Raw genomic sequence first — 16383 nt, 5'->3', positions numbered from 1 at the left:
AATCAATTGTCCTAATTCAGAACCAACACTTCAGGATGTTCAGCTAAAAATATTTCATAAATCCAAGCAGAAATATAGCATAAGTCTAAGCACCCTAGAAGCAATTCTGCAAGCTCTTTATATATCTGTATCTTAATCAACACATAATGTTTTATTATTTAGCATATAAAATGAAAATAAGTGACTTAATTGGTAAAATTGGCAACTTGTTATTTTAGTAAGTGAATGGGCTTATTTTTGATAAAATTAAAACTATAAAAAATAGAATGTATAATATAGTTTAGAGCAGGGGTCCTTAAACTTTTTACACAGGGGGCCAGTTCACTGTCCCTCAGACCATTGGAGGGTTGCCACATACAGTGCTCCTCTCACTGACCACCAAGGAAAGAGGTACCCCTTCTGTAAGTGCAGCAGGGGGTGGTAAATGGCCTCAGGGGGCCGCATGCAGCCTGCGTGCTGTAGTTTGGGGATGCCTGGTAGAGACACTACTTGATATTATTTATGTATATGGCATTAAAATCTAGAGAGGCCCACACCCTGTTTCTTAAGAGATGGTTTCAAAGTCATAATTCTTAATAAGCTTTTACTGACCTCTTTGTTTAGAAACATTTTTGAAAGCTTCTATCTGTGGATGAGCTATTGCCTCTGTATTACAGCCATGACTGCCAAATATGGATTTTTTTTACAAAATGTGATGAGATTCTCTAAAGAACAAAGAGTTTGCACTTCATATCATTGTGGATTAGATTCAATGACTGTTTTGTGCTTTGTGCTTTGTGCTAAAGATATCTCATTAATATTTTCTGAATATGTGGAAGAATTTGTGTATTAACTTAATTAGGCATACCCATGAGAAATTAAAAAATTGCCCTGATCTCAAAAAAATGGCCTGAATGTTTTTAGCCTCCCAAATTCATATGTTGAAATACTAATCTTCAATATGATAGTAATAGAAGGTGATAGACTTTGTAACAGTGATTATATAAAAAGTAATAGACTTTTCATAGGTGATTAAAACTTGAAAGTGGAGTCCTCATAAATGAGATTAGTACATCACAAAAGAGACACCAGCAAATTTTCTCACCCTTCCTACCATGTGAAGACAAAATGAGAAAATATCCATCAGCTACCCTGATCATGCTGGTACCCTGCTCTAAGAATTCCAGCTTCCAGAACTGTGAGAAATACATTTCTAAGACCCTGATCATGCTGGTACCCTGCTCTAAGAATTCCAGCTTCCAGAACTGTGAGAAATACATTTCTATTCTTTACAAGGCACCCAATCAATGGTAGTTTGTTATAGCAGCCCAAATAGACTAAGAGAGCATTTAGCAATTCAAAACAAAGCCTCACTTTCTTAAACCCTCTCCAAAATAACTTCATATAAATCCAAATCCTGTAACAAGTCTTTTCTAACTCCATACTGAGACATCCCTGGGTACAAATGATGTGTCTCTTCCCCTTCCTGAACTCATAATCAACACAAGTTGTTCAACTACAAGTCTGTTCTGAATCTCTTTTCTGGAGAGCATTGACACCAGATAAATTATTTTATTTCTAATTCCAGTTATTTTTACTCATATCCCTTGTTCCATGGTAGAGACCATGTATAACCATTTAGTTATATTCACTGCTCAAAAACATTAGGGGGTCAGGGAATGTGCAGATACTCCAGTACTTTCAGTCTTTTGTGTAGCATATTTTCACCAATGAAATAAAAGTTAGTTTTACATCTCATTTGCATAATTGAACAACTTTGTTTTCTGATGTTCTTGTTTAATAAGAAAAATCAAATGCTTCTTTTTATGATGGCTTTATATTTATTTTGAAATATCCTCTAATTTTTGTGAGCAGCATATAACACTAAGCTGTTAGCCAATAAAATTTAAAGTGAGGTTCTCTAACAAGAATGTGCAAGCTTCTAATTTTCAACTAATCAATAATTAGTCATCAATATTCCTTAGGAACATCCTGTTTTAACACTTTAGGTTGGTAGTATTACAATACTATAATGCCAAACGACTTTTCTTTCTTGCCATGTTGCCCCTCATTCTTTTACTCGGCAGTCTTAGTCACAGAAGAGGTTTAGAATGATCTCAGAATCCTCCGTTTGTTGAGTGTATTTGAGTTCAGATGATCTAATAAATGCTCTTTTTATTAACTTACAACTCTTTTATTTATTTATTTATTTATTTATTTATTTATTTGGAGAGCAGGAACACTGAGCTGCTCCTATATGTGCCCTATGGGGAATCAAACCAAAAACCTCTACACTCCAGGACAACCAACCAAGTTATTCATCTAACATTTAGTTCTTAACTTAATGTTTCAGGATGACACTCTTCAACAACTGAGCCAACCAGCCAGGGCCTATTTTGATGATTATTCAATCTTTTAAAAACATTCCAAAGAACAAAACAAAACAAAACCACAAGTAAAAGCTCCACCAAGAACACAATAAAACCAAATTTAAACTGTGACAACAAAAACAAAAAAAAAAAAGGGAGAGGACAGAGATTAACAGTAGCAAAAGATGATGTGCAGAAACGCTCAAAAGATAGGGTACTACAATGAATATGGTAGGTACCCTTTTTATTACTTAATGGTAACCACCCTTGAGAAAACCACCACAAAAGCACATGAATTAGAAAAGGTAGCAACAGAGGAAAGAAGTATGGAATACAAACAAACAAAAACAAATGATAGAAAAACAAAAGAGAAGAATCAAACAAGATACAAACTAACAGAAAGCAATTTATAAAATGGCAATAGGGAATCCACAAGTGTCAATAATTACACTAAACGTAAATGGATTAAACTCACCAATAAAAAGACACAGAGTAGCAGAATGGATTAAAAACAATCCAACTGTACGCTGCCTACAAGAAACACATCTAAGTAACAAGGATAAAAACAAATTCAAAGTGAAAGGCTGGAAAACAATATTCCAAGCAAATAACATCCAAAAAAATGCAGGTGTAGCAATACTCATATCTAATAATGCTGACTACAAGACAGCAAAAGTACTCAGAGACAAAAATGGTCATTTCATAATGATTAAAGGGATGCTGAATCAAGAAGACATAACAATCCTTAATATATATGCACCAAACCAAGGAGCACAAAAATATATAAGACAGCTACTTATTGACCTAAAAACAAAAACTGACAAAAATACAATCATACGTGGAGACCTCAATACACCACTGACGGCTCTAGATTGGTCATCCAAACAGAAAATTAATAAAGATATATTGGCCTTAAACAAAACACTAGAGCACCTGGATATGATAGACATCTACAGGACATTTCATCCCAAAGTGACTGAGTATACATTTTTCTCAAGTGTACATGGATCATTCTCAAGAATTGACCATATGTTGGGCCACAAAAACAACATCAGCAAATTCAGAAAAATTGCAGTTGTACCAAGCATATTTTCTGATCATAAAGCCTTGAAACTAGAATTCAACTGCAAAAAAGAGGAAAAAAACCCCCACAAAAATGTGGAAACTAAACAATATACTTTTAAAAAATGAATGGGTCAAAGAAGAAATGAGCGCAGAGATCAAAAGATATATACAGACAAATGAAAATGACAATACGACACATCAGAATCTCTGGGATGCAACAAAAGCAGTGATAAGAGGGAAGTTCATATCACTTCAGGCCTATATGAACAAACAAGAGAGAGCCCAACTGAACCACTTAACTTCACACCTTAATGAACTAGAAAAAGAAGAACAAAAACAACCCAAAACCAGCCGAAGAAAGAAGGTAATAAAAATCAGAGCAGAAATAAATGAAATAGAGAACAGAAAAACTATAGAAAAAATTAATAGAACAAAGAGCTGGTTCTTTGAAAAGATCAACAAAATTGACAAACCCCTGGCAAGACTTACCAAGGAAAAAAGAGAAAGAACTCATATAAACAAGATCCAAAATGAAAGAGGAGAAATCACCATAGACATTGTAGATATACAAAGAATTATTGTAGAATACTATGAAAAACTTTATGCCACTAAATTCAACAACCTAGAAGAAATGGATAAATTCCTAGAATAATACAACCTTCATAGATTGAGTCAAGAAGAAGCAGAAAGCCTAAACAGACCTATTAGTAGAGAAGAAATAGAAAAAACCATTAAAAACCTCCCCAAAAATAAAAGTCCAGGACCAGACGGCTATACTAGTGAATTCTATCAAACATTCAAAGAAAACTTTGTTCCTATTCTACTGAAAGTCTTCAAAAAATTGAAGAAGAAGCAAAACTTCCAAACACATTTTATGAGGCCAACATAACCCTCATACCGAAACCTGGCAAGGACGGCACAAAAAAAGAAAACTACAGACCAATATCTCTAATGAATACAGATGCTAAAATACTAAACAAAATACTGGCAATTGAATACAACAACATATTAAAAAAATACATCATGATCAAGTGGGATTCATCCCAGAATCTCGAGGATGGTTCAACATATGTAAGATAGTTAATGTAATACACCACATCAACAAAACAAAGAACAAAAACCACATGATCTTATTAATAGATGCAGAAAAGGCATTCGATAAAATACAACACAACTTTATGTTTAAGACATTCAACAAAATGGGTATAGAAGGAAAATATCTCAACATGATAAAGGCCATATATGATAAACCATCAGCTAACATCATATTAAATGGCATAAAACTGAGGACTTTCCATCTTAAATCAGGAACAAGACAGGGTTGTCCACTCCCTCCACTCTTATTTAACGTGGTGCTAGAAGTTCTGGCCAGAGCAATTAGACAAGAGAAAGATATAAAAGGCATCCATATCGGAAAAGAAGAAGTAAAGGTATCACTTTTTGCAGATGATATGGTTCTATGCATCGAAAACACCAAAGAGTCCACAAAAAGATTACTAGAAACAATAAACCAATACAGTAAGGTCACAGAACACAAAATTAACATACAAAAGTTCATAGCCTTTCTATATGCCAACAATGAAATATTAGAAAACAAACTCAAAAAAATAATCCCCTTAACGATTGCAACAACAACAAAAAGTACCTAGAAATAAACATAACAAAGAATGTAAAGGACCTATATAATGAAAACTACAAAACATTGTTAAGGGAAATCGAAAAAGATACAATGAGATGGAAAAATATTCCTTGTTCGTGGATAGGAAGAATAAATATAATCAAAATGGCCATATTACCCAAAGCAATATATAAATTTAATGCAATTCCCATCAAAATTCCTATGACATTCTTTAAAGAAATGGAACAAAAACCCATCAGATTTATATGGAACTATAAAAAATGCCGAATAGCCAAAGCAATCCTAAGGAAAGAGAATGAAGCTGGGGGCATTACAATACCTGACTTTAAACTATATTATTGAGCCATGACAATCAAATCAGCATGGTATTGACAGAAAAATAGACACTCAGACCAATGGAACAGAATAGAAAGTCCAGAAATAAAACCACATATATATGGTCAAATAATTTTTGATAAAGGGGCCAACAACACACAATGGAGAAAAGAAAGCCTCTTCAACAAATGGTGCTGGGAAAACTGGAAAGCCACATGCAAAAGACTGAATCTCTACTACAGCTTGTCTCCTTGTACAAAAAATTAATTCAAAATGGATCAAAGATCTAAATATAAGACCTGAAACAATAAAGTACATAGAAGAAGACGTAGGTACTAAACTCATGGACCTGGGTTTTAAAGAGCATTTTATGAATTTGACTCCACAGGCAAGAGAAGTGAAGGCAAAAATTAATGAATGGGACTACATCAGACTAAGAAGTTTTTGCTCAGCAAGAGAAACTGACAATAAAATAAACAGACAGCCAACTAAATGGGAAATGATATTTTCAAACAACAGCTCATATAAGGACCTAATATCCAAAATTTACAAAGAACTTATAAAACTCAACAACAAACAAACAATCCAATAAAAAAATGGGAAGAGGACATGAACAGACACTTCTCCCAGGAAGAAATACAAATGGCCAAAAGATATATGAAGAGATGCTCATCTTCATTAGTTATTAGAGAAATGCAAATCAAAACTACAATGCGATACCACCTCACACCTGTTAGATTAGCTATTATCAACAAGACAGGTAATAGCAAATGTTGGAGAGGCTGTGGAGAAAAAGGAACCCTCATTCACTATTGGTGGGACTGTAAAGTAGTGCAACCATTATGGAAGAAAGTATGGTGGTTCCTCAAAAAACTGAAAATAGAACTACCTTATGACCCAGCAATCCCTCTACTGGGTATATACCCCAAAAACTCAGAAACATTGATATGTAAAGACACATGCAGCCCCATGTTCATTGCAGCATTGTTCACAGTGGCCAAGACATGGAAACAACCAAAAAGCCCTTCAATAGAAGACTGGATAAAGATGTGGCACATATACACTATGGAGTACTACTCAGCCATAAGAAATAATGACATCGGATCATTTACAACAAAATGGTGGGATCTTGATAACATTATACGGAGTGAAATTAGTAAATCAGAAAAAACCAAGAACTACATGATTCCATACATTAGTGGGACATAAAAACGAGACTAAGAGACATGGACAAGAGTGTGGTGGTTACTGGGGGTGGGGGGAGGGGGGGCACAGAAGGGAAGGAGGAGAGGGGGAGGGGGAGGGGCACAAAAAAACTAGATAGAAGGTGACAGAGGATAATCTGACTTTGGGTGATGGGTATGCAACATAATTGAATAACAAGATAATCTGGACATGTTTTCTTTGAATATATGTACCCTGATTTATTGATGTCACCCATTAACTTTAATAAAAATTTATATATAAAAAAAGAACACTATGTTCTTTTCTTTCCAATAATGTCAACTTCCAAATCCTGTGTTTGCATTTGTGCACAATTAAACTGATACAAATTAGAACTTTGTATCTTAACACTTTCTGGAATTTGGTTCATTTTAATATTTTTAATATTGTATTTCATAACATTATGTACAGATGAATTTCTACTATTATATTACTAGCAATTTAAACACATCCAAGTCCTTGGCATACATTTTTTTTTAATATTTTTTTATTTATTCATTTTAGAGAGGAGGGGGGGGAGAGAGAGAGAGAGAGGAGAGAGAGGAGAGAGAGACAGGGGTAGGAGCTGGAAGCATCAACTCCCATATGTGCCTTGACCAGGCAAGCCCAGGGTTTTGAACCGGCGACCTCAGCATTTCCAGGTCAACGCTTTATCCACTGCGCCACCACAGGTCAGGCCACATTTTGTTTTTTATATTAAAAAATACTGTAATTTAACTTTTTTTTTTTTTTGAGAGGCAGGGAGAGCAAGATAGAGAGACAGGAATATCAAACTGGCAACCTCTGCAGTTCAGGATAATACTCCAACCAACTGAGCAATCCATATATTTGTTTTTCATAAGTGATATGAATTACTTGTAATTGAGTTATTAAATGTGTTTAGTTTGAAAGAATATCTGTCTCATCTTGCTGCAAGGACAAGCCATGAATGAAAGCCTCATTGAAACCAAACTCTCAGGTTGCCAGCTCATTGCAAATGTGATCATGAGTAAGTCCAGTAGACGTTTCATAGAACAGAGAGAAGTTGCTCAGCTGAGCACAGTTCAGGTTGCCGAAGCAATTAACACTCTTGAAATAATGACTTTACCATCTTCACCACTGTATTCAATAATACTAGAATGCAGTAAAATTTTTGAAAAAAAAATTACGAAATGAATAATCTGGCCCTGGCCAGTTGGCTCAGTGATAGAGCATCGGCTAGGTGTGGAGATGTCCCAAGTTTGATTCCCAGTCAGGGCACAAAGAAGAAGCGACCATCTGCTTTTCACTGCTCCTCCTCTCCTTTCTTTCTTTCTCTCTCTTCTTCTGCAGCCAAGGCTTGATTGGTTCAAGTGAATTTACCTTGGGTGCTGAGGATGGCTCATTGGCTTCCGCCTCAGGCCTTTTTTAAATGCCTCCATTGCTGAGCAATAAAGCAGTGACCCCAGATGGGCAGAGCATCACCCTGAGTGGGTTTGCTGGGTGGATCCGGGTTGGGGCACATGTGGGGAGTCTGTCTTTCTGCCTCCCCTACTCTCATTAAATTAAAAAGAAGAAAGAAAGAAATTAGTATTTTGGCAAAAAAAAAGATAGTTTGGGGCTTAATGAAGTCAGAGAATATAATCAAGGAAAGAAACCTACCAGGAAATGTAAGCAGTTCTCTAATATGGAAAAGGAAGCAGCCATGAAATACAAATGAACAGAATCGAGGATATAGCCGTCTCTTTATGACATGTCACAAAAAATATTATTTCTCATAATGTAAAATATGATGTAATTTATGTATGCTTTCTTAGCAAAGCCATTGATGATCACTGTCAAAAATGTTAATAGTAACTCTTCCTAGCATTTTTAAGACAGGTCAAATGTCACCCACACCAGAAAGCTTGCCCTGGCCTTCCAAGTCAGTGGGTCAGTGGCAGGTCCCTGCTGCCCGGAGCTCCCACAGTCATTGTTTCAGCGTGTTTTCCATTTGAGCACCTATCACTATGTATTCCACCTGTCCGTTTATACACCAAACTCTTACAATCGAATGGAAGCTCACTGAGGGAATATTGCTATATTCTAAAGTGCATAATAGAAGCTAAATAATTTTTATGAAGAGGGAGAGTGCAGCCAAAAAATCTGTGCTTCAGTGTTTGCCTTTTTGGGGGAGTCGGGGGATAACACATGATGACACCTTGAGTGAATCACTAATCTCTCTGAATGCTAAAACAAAACTAAACTAAACTAAGAAACCCCAAACTCATCCTATTGACTTCCCTAATGAGGAAGTGAAGATGAACATATTTCAAAACTCTTCAATATTCTAGAAAAGCTATGCACGGTTATCATAGTGGTAATTAGACTTGTCTCCAGTCTCATCTCTCCAAGATCTCTTTTATTTCAATCTCTATTCTAAGTTTTACAAGAAGGCAATTTCTAACTTTTTTTCTCTGTAAGTCTATAGACTAAACTGATTTATGCTAGTGCTCAGGCTTCCATTAGCAGGAACAACTGAAGTTAATTTCACTCTTCTTAGGGACATGTTTTCTCAGAATGAAAATGGAATTATATACCTCCCTAAGATTAAACTAAGATGTTTGGTAAGCAGAAAACTAAGACTCTTAATTCACTTGTATATTTTTAAAAATAAGTAAATGTGTTTTGGGGAAAAAAAATCTGATTCAATTGAAATAAAAAGATGCATTATATTTATACAATTTCTCTTTTATAATTGTAGAATGTTTTACTTTCATTCATATGCATAGCCATTCCCCAACATTTAGTCCAGTTTTTCATTCAGGATATTTTTACTAAGTTCCCAAATGTGTTGAATGTTCTACTAAGCCCTGAGCATAGATCAATGCAAGACAAAGTCCTATCCTAAAGAAGGTTAAAAAATGCAGATAAAATGTATTAAAACCTAAGAGAGTTATTTGTACAATGAAGAAAACTACCTAAATCAGATAAGGTAACATTTAGAAAGTGATGATGTTGTGAGTAGTAGGATACATTTTATTTAGCAGTCAAGAAAGATTTCTTTGAGGAGGTGACATTTATTGAGAGATCAGAATTAGTGAACAACAATTATAGATTTGATCAAAATAAATTATGACAGGAAAAAAAACATTTTTAATCACAATGATATAGAAAAATTGTGGTATGGCAGAAGAGTATCCAAAAGAAAGAAGTATATGGAATAACCTGGGGCATTTGTTAAAACATTTAAATATAAATACAATCAAGTATAATTATTAAATTTCTGGCAATTAGCTCTATTTTGTTATGATATCTATGTAGTATATACACACATACATGTTATTTCATTGTTGTGCTTTTAGATCGTGCTAATGTTGTTTAAAGCCACTTTAAAGAACATTATGTTGGGAGTAAATATTAATAAGTCTCTCCTCATTCTTCTTCTAACATCTATCTAGATTTGAAAATGATTGATAAAGAGTAAAGCAGAGATAAGAACGACAACTTAATTATTCCAAAACTTGAGCTGGAGGGTATAACATAGCTATAAACAAGTGAGTTTGTAAATATGACACCCATTAATTAAGCATATATATCCATCTAGTCATTGGCAAAGGAGATAAACCCACAGTAGCTGCTACAGTAGAGCTGAGGGCAGTGCAGAGGCAGGCAAGGTATACATGCTCTCTACTGATTTACCTATAACCAGAATTAAGGCCTAGAAGAGTTTTCTTTCCAGCAGAATAATACTCACATCCAATTTTCTTCCATAAAAGAACAAAATGTTCCAGAAAGAAAACAGGATGAGTGAGATAAAGTGAACATAACTTTACATCTCAGTTATCTAAGGACAGACCCAGTTAACATCGGCTATACAACCTAAAGTGCTAATAGTGTCCACTTCTACTATCTACACTGTCATGGTAACTCTGGGAACAAATGTCCCTCCTTACATATTAATATATTTTTTGTTTGTTTTTAGAAAGATTGTTTATTCCTTTTTTTCTCATGTAAATGAGGAAACACTTAAAACAATTAGAAAATTGTGTATTTTTAATACACACTTGACTCATGCAGGGGAATGATTTCAGTGCCAATTTAAAATGTAAGTAGTGTGATCCTTTTAAAATATTTTCATTATTATAATAATATTGACCAATTAAAATTATAGAGTAAAAACACTGATGCAGAAAGAAATTTGCAAAAAACTAAACAGTACTGACAGTCCCGTTACTCACTGTTATTTAACTCAGTGGTTTCCAATCTTGTTTGCATTTATCTCTAGCTGTTCAGGTGTACTACCCAAGAGCAGAAACTTCTCATCAGGAAGGCCAGCCCACTGTAATAGCATCTCAATTCCCTTTCCTTTCTCCTTCTCTTGAGCCAAGTTTCTTTAGAATCTTTCTTCCCATTTAGTGGACTAAACTAGAAAGAACATCTATGTGAGTTGATGACTAACCTCCACTATAAAGTTCAAATCATATATTTGCACTGGACATCTTCCCAGGGTCTCCTACCTTATCCTTAAAAATTTTAGATACTAGTCAAATACCATATAGTACAAACACTGAGTTGTGGATGGAGCCCAGGATATCAAGAGCGAAACAGAAGATTTCTGCTGTGACATCCATTTGATTCCATAGTAACAGAATTTGAACACTCAGAATATTGTGAAAGACAGAAATGAGCTTACCTCATTGTGTTGGCCTGTATTATAGCGGACAGACAAAAACAAAACAATATAATAACAGTAAGCATCAAGTTTACAACCTTGCAATTGTCCTTCATGCAAATACTATATATTTACTTTTATCTATAGTCATTAGCTGCTTTACCACAGGGATACTTAGAGATAGAGACTTTCTTCAAAAGAAGCAATTTTCTGAGCCCTCAAAATATTGCTGAACTGAGGTGATGAGTAGAAAAAAGAATTGCTTCCAATCTGTTTTGAAGTACAACAAATTTATGCCTGTAGTAAGCATAATCACAGTAATAACTATTAACTGTTTTACTTGGAACAATTCATTTAATTTAATGAACACTGTGAATAATGAGTCATTAATTTTTTCCTGGTTTCACACAGAAAACTTAGCACAAATATTTATGCAGTTTTCCCAAATCCAGCCATACATTCCAATCTCAAGCAGTGGACTCTCAGATCAGTATTCTTAGGTAATAAATTATGTTAGTGTCTAAAACACTAGTACTTTTTTTTTGCAAGACAGGTATATTCAATTGTCATTAATTATTTCATAATTACTTTTTAAAAAACAATTGGCATCAAATATCAATGAAATAGTCTTGTCTTTAAGGTAATGAAATACTGAAACACTTTCCAGATTAATTTACTGTCTCTCAACCTTCAAACAATTCCATACATTGTGACTAATTTTGTATCAAAAGTATATGGTTAATCTCTTCATGCTAAGTAATAATTTGTCTTCATCTTAATGTTTTGGTCCTAAGCATTCTGGACTGAAATTCTTTTCCAGTCCTAAGTGTTCAGTGCTTCCTATACAAAAGCATTGCAGGCATTCTCTGTGCCAATCACTCTGTATGCTGCTCTGCTTCTTGAAATATAATATATATTATATGCCAATCTGTGATAAATTCTTATGTGTAAAGGCCATATTGTACATATTTGTGGCTTTGTAATTTAATGAGGTAGTGTTAAAGTAACCATAGAAAATAACTAAACACTAAGCAAAAAAATGGGTATGACTAGACCTGTATTAACAAAAACATACAAGTAAGTCAAGATTTGGTCAATTAGTCAATGTTTGTTGACATCTCTATACATTTCATGCCTTAAATATCATTGATATTCATGGATTTTTATTAAAATATCCTGGTCATTTTATATTTCCAAAACTAATCCACTTCCTTCTGAGAACTATGTAAGTCTCCTCTCTGTCCTTACGTATTAATACCTTCCCTGACCTATGTTAATGAGTATTTTTAATATAATAAATCACCACAGGCCAACACTTTTAGTTATTTTTGCATATGTGTGATTAGTTTCCTATTTTCAATTGTGGTTATTCAGCATGATATCCCCTATAGTACTGAACATGATGAATAATTCATGTGAAGAATTTAATACACATATAAACACATATATTACATTTAAGTAAATTATTTTTTTAATATATCTACCATGGTGCAGATCTGGGAATTTTGTACGGGAAGTTACACATTGATGTTGCATCTATACAATGCCAAAACATCTAGGTTAAAAGTAAAACATTCTGTCAACCATGACATTGTTTCCAAGTATCTACATGCTTGGGATCTGGAAAGGAAAATGTTTAGATGATGGATGTTACTTTTCATTTTCCATCTGGCTGTTTTGGCTTCATGTGAACAGAGCCTCTGACAGTCAACATTGATGACAAAACAATTTCAGGTTTTAGATTTGGTTTTAAGCCCACCCACATGGAAGTAAACAGATTAGTTTGATGAAGAGAAACTGTTGAATGTCTAATCATATCTATACTTTCAGCCAAGAAAAATCACTGAGGAATGATGATCTGCATTTACATCTCCCCAGACTGTAATTCTACTCTGTTTCATAGATGAGAGTTTGCCTGGAACAATCCCTAGGTCAATTACCCAGAAATATCAGGAATCTCCACTCCAGTAAGACTCATGCCATACTGGGGCCCAACATCCAGTTGGGAAGAGGAAATCATTCTTTGCACTAACTGGCTGGAAATCTCAGCATTATTTTTATTTAAATGAAGGCTTTAGCATTTAATTGAGAGGTTTGTGGTAATAATAAGAAGATATGTCTTTTGGTTCATTTAAAAAAGGCTTTGAAGACTGCTTTGTGTAAAATCTGATAGAGATAACAAGTAAAATATTAAGAGTACTATACATTAATTATAAAACCAATCCACCTAAAATCTCTATGAAACTATAAATAAAAATTTGAATTGGCTTCAGAGAGACTCTGTAATGTAGAGAATTACTAGAATATATATCTTGGTAAATAGTCAATTCTATGTAATTTTTAAGAGTTATAAATACCCCTGAAACACACATACTCACAAACAAGTGGGTAAAAAGTACCTTATTGGAATTATTTGTAGATACACACAAAAACCTTTATTTGCACACATAGATCCAAATACCACAATTGGGATATTATAAAAAAATAAAAAATTTAATCTTTTCTGTTAACATTTGTTTATAATCTATCAAATTAAAGAAATGTATTTGACAGAATACTAGCCTTAAAACTTGTATTTATATCTAAACAGTAACTTAACAGTAAAATACTTTAAAATTAATGATTCATATTTTTATGATATTGAAAATATGCTGGTTTCATCCCTGGTGATAGAAATACAATATTCAGCTAATTTTAGCTTTCCTAAAAGTCTATTTCTTTTCATACCTTCAGGGAGTCATAAACAATAAGGGCTTATCTTGATTATGTAGCCAAGTTTGCTATCTTATTGAATAATAGATGTGGTTGACTTGACATTGTAACATTGCTAATAACATCTTACAGTTTAAATATGTTTAAATGAATTTAATAAATAGTAATAAATTGTTCATTCTTTTTTTTTTAAGTGAGAGGAAGGGAGATAGTGAAACAGACCCCTGCATAAGCTTTGACTGGGAATCACCTGGCAACCCCTGTCTTGGGCTAATTCTGTAATCAACCAAGCTATTTTTAGTACCCAGGACTGATGTGCTTGAACCAACCCAGCTATCCTCAGCTGGATGCCTGGAGTCGACGCTGGAACCAACAAGCCACTGGCTGTGGGAGGAAAAGAGGGAGAAAATGTGGAGAAGCATATAGCTGTTTTCCTTGTCTGCCCTGACTGAAAATTGAACCCAGATATCCATCCATACATCAGGCCAGTTCTCTATCCACTGAGCTAACCGGCAAAAGCCTGAGTTATTTGTTTTTATGTATTCAGTTTGGACTATGAAAATACTAGTGAATGTTATCTGAAAAAGTTCTGAAAGTTTATTTATTAATATTATTTACAATGTGTTACTTCATATAAATAAATAATGATGATAATAGATAGCTAGATATGAAGTTATGCTATGTATAAATAATAAAGTTACTAAAAACCATACTTACAACTATTTTAAAATTTGGAGTTGGCTCTAAACTCTATCAAATTCAGAACAATATTAAACCACTTGGTTTATAAGGTAACTTACAAGTCTAAATTTTATTATTTTTAATATATTAAACACTGCAACTGTAAACATTTACCATATTTTTTAGTTCAATTCCCAGTCAGGTCATGGTATTCAGTTCAATTCCCAGTCAGGTCACACAAGAGAAGAGACTGCTTCTTTTCCTCTCTCTATCCCCTTCTGTTCCCCTCCAAGACCCCCCTCCACCCCTGCCCCCAGCTTGTGGATCTGATTGGTTTGAGCATCAGCCTGGGCACTGAGAATAGCTCAGCTGGTGTGAACACATCAACCTCAGGTGCTTCAAAGGGATTGGTTGATTTGAGCATCAGCCTCAGACAAGGGTTGCCAGGTGGATCCCGATTGGAACACATTCAGAAGTCTGTCTCAGTATCACCCCCCCCCCATTTCACTTAAAAAAGACAAAACAAAACAAAACAAAAGGATTTAAGATAAGACCACATATTAAACCTGCAGTTTAGAGACATTCAAGGACCTTAATTTCTCACAGGCTTCTTGTGTCTTTCTGTTTTTCATGTTTATATTTGACTAGTTGCTCTTATAAGCTACAAACTCTAGGCATCACTTCTTCACATATCAATGCCCAGAGTTGATAAAGGTTATACAGGATTAGACAATAGCAAGATACTTCTATTAAACAGTGATATGGAAAACAAAATTACCTTATTATCTCTATCTCAGAGGCAATGTACCGTGAAAGATGATTATGGAATCATGAGATACTTGAAACTCCTAGTAGATGACTTGAAAAAATTGAGTCTCTCTACAGTTAATTTTCTTTGTATAAATAAATAAATACCTACTTATCAGTGTTCTCCTGAGCACTAAATATGTTAAATACTACTGTACAAAGTAGTCCAGACTTATAATAGGCAATTTAATAAAATTTTTTAAACTAATAAATTTTAACTTAAATTTTATTTATTTGCTTTAATAAAATCAAGTTATAATAAAAGTCATTTTAGATAAGCCCAGCCTCTATATATACTGGAATTTCACTGGCTTCCATAATTGATAACCCACAGAAAAGCATTTTTTTTCAGGATTAGTTTTCAGTCCTGTCAAAGCTTGACCTCATTTCAGCGAACATCAGTTATAGAAACCCAATAGATAATCTATCTGGTCTTCCTCAGTGATGCTATTCTTTTCAGTGATGCTACTTTGTTTGAATACCCAGGCCTACAGACTGACTGTGCTTCTTTAATTTTTCTCTTTTCCCCTAAGGTTTCACATAGCTGAAATTGCATTTTTCAGTTTCTATAGAGATAAGACAAACAAGTTATTTCTGGAAGTTTCCATATTATTTCTCTTCTTCACCTATCTGAATGTCCATATTTTTCTCCTTTTATTTTTATCTCAAATAATCATCGAATTTTTCCATTTTGTTCTTTCTACAGAATTATTTCTACAGTAGCTTCCTGCCAAAGTCTTTTGATATTCAACAGTTTCCATAATATGACTTTAAATGGCACTCTGGTTTTATTGTTCATTTTCCCTCACTTTTATGGATGCACTTTTCCCTAAACTATTTGTAAAACATTATTCTTAAAATCAGTCAAGAAAGCTAGACATGTCTTCATGAGTCAGAAATAAGTAGGGCCAACAAGAGTGGCCCTCTAGAATGGTTAATCTTTATAGAACACACTCTTTGTCTAGAATTTTCTACCTAAT

Source organism: Saccopteryx bilineata, chromosome 6 (genome assembly GCF_036850765.1).
Source record: "Saccopteryx bilineata isolate mSacBil1 chromosome 6, mSacBil1_pri_phased_curated, whole genome shotgun sequence".
NCBI lineage: Eukaryota > Metazoa > Chordata > Mammalia > Chiroptera > Emballonuridae > Saccopteryx > Saccopteryx bilineata.
Note: the sequence above shows the minus strand (reverse complement) of the source record.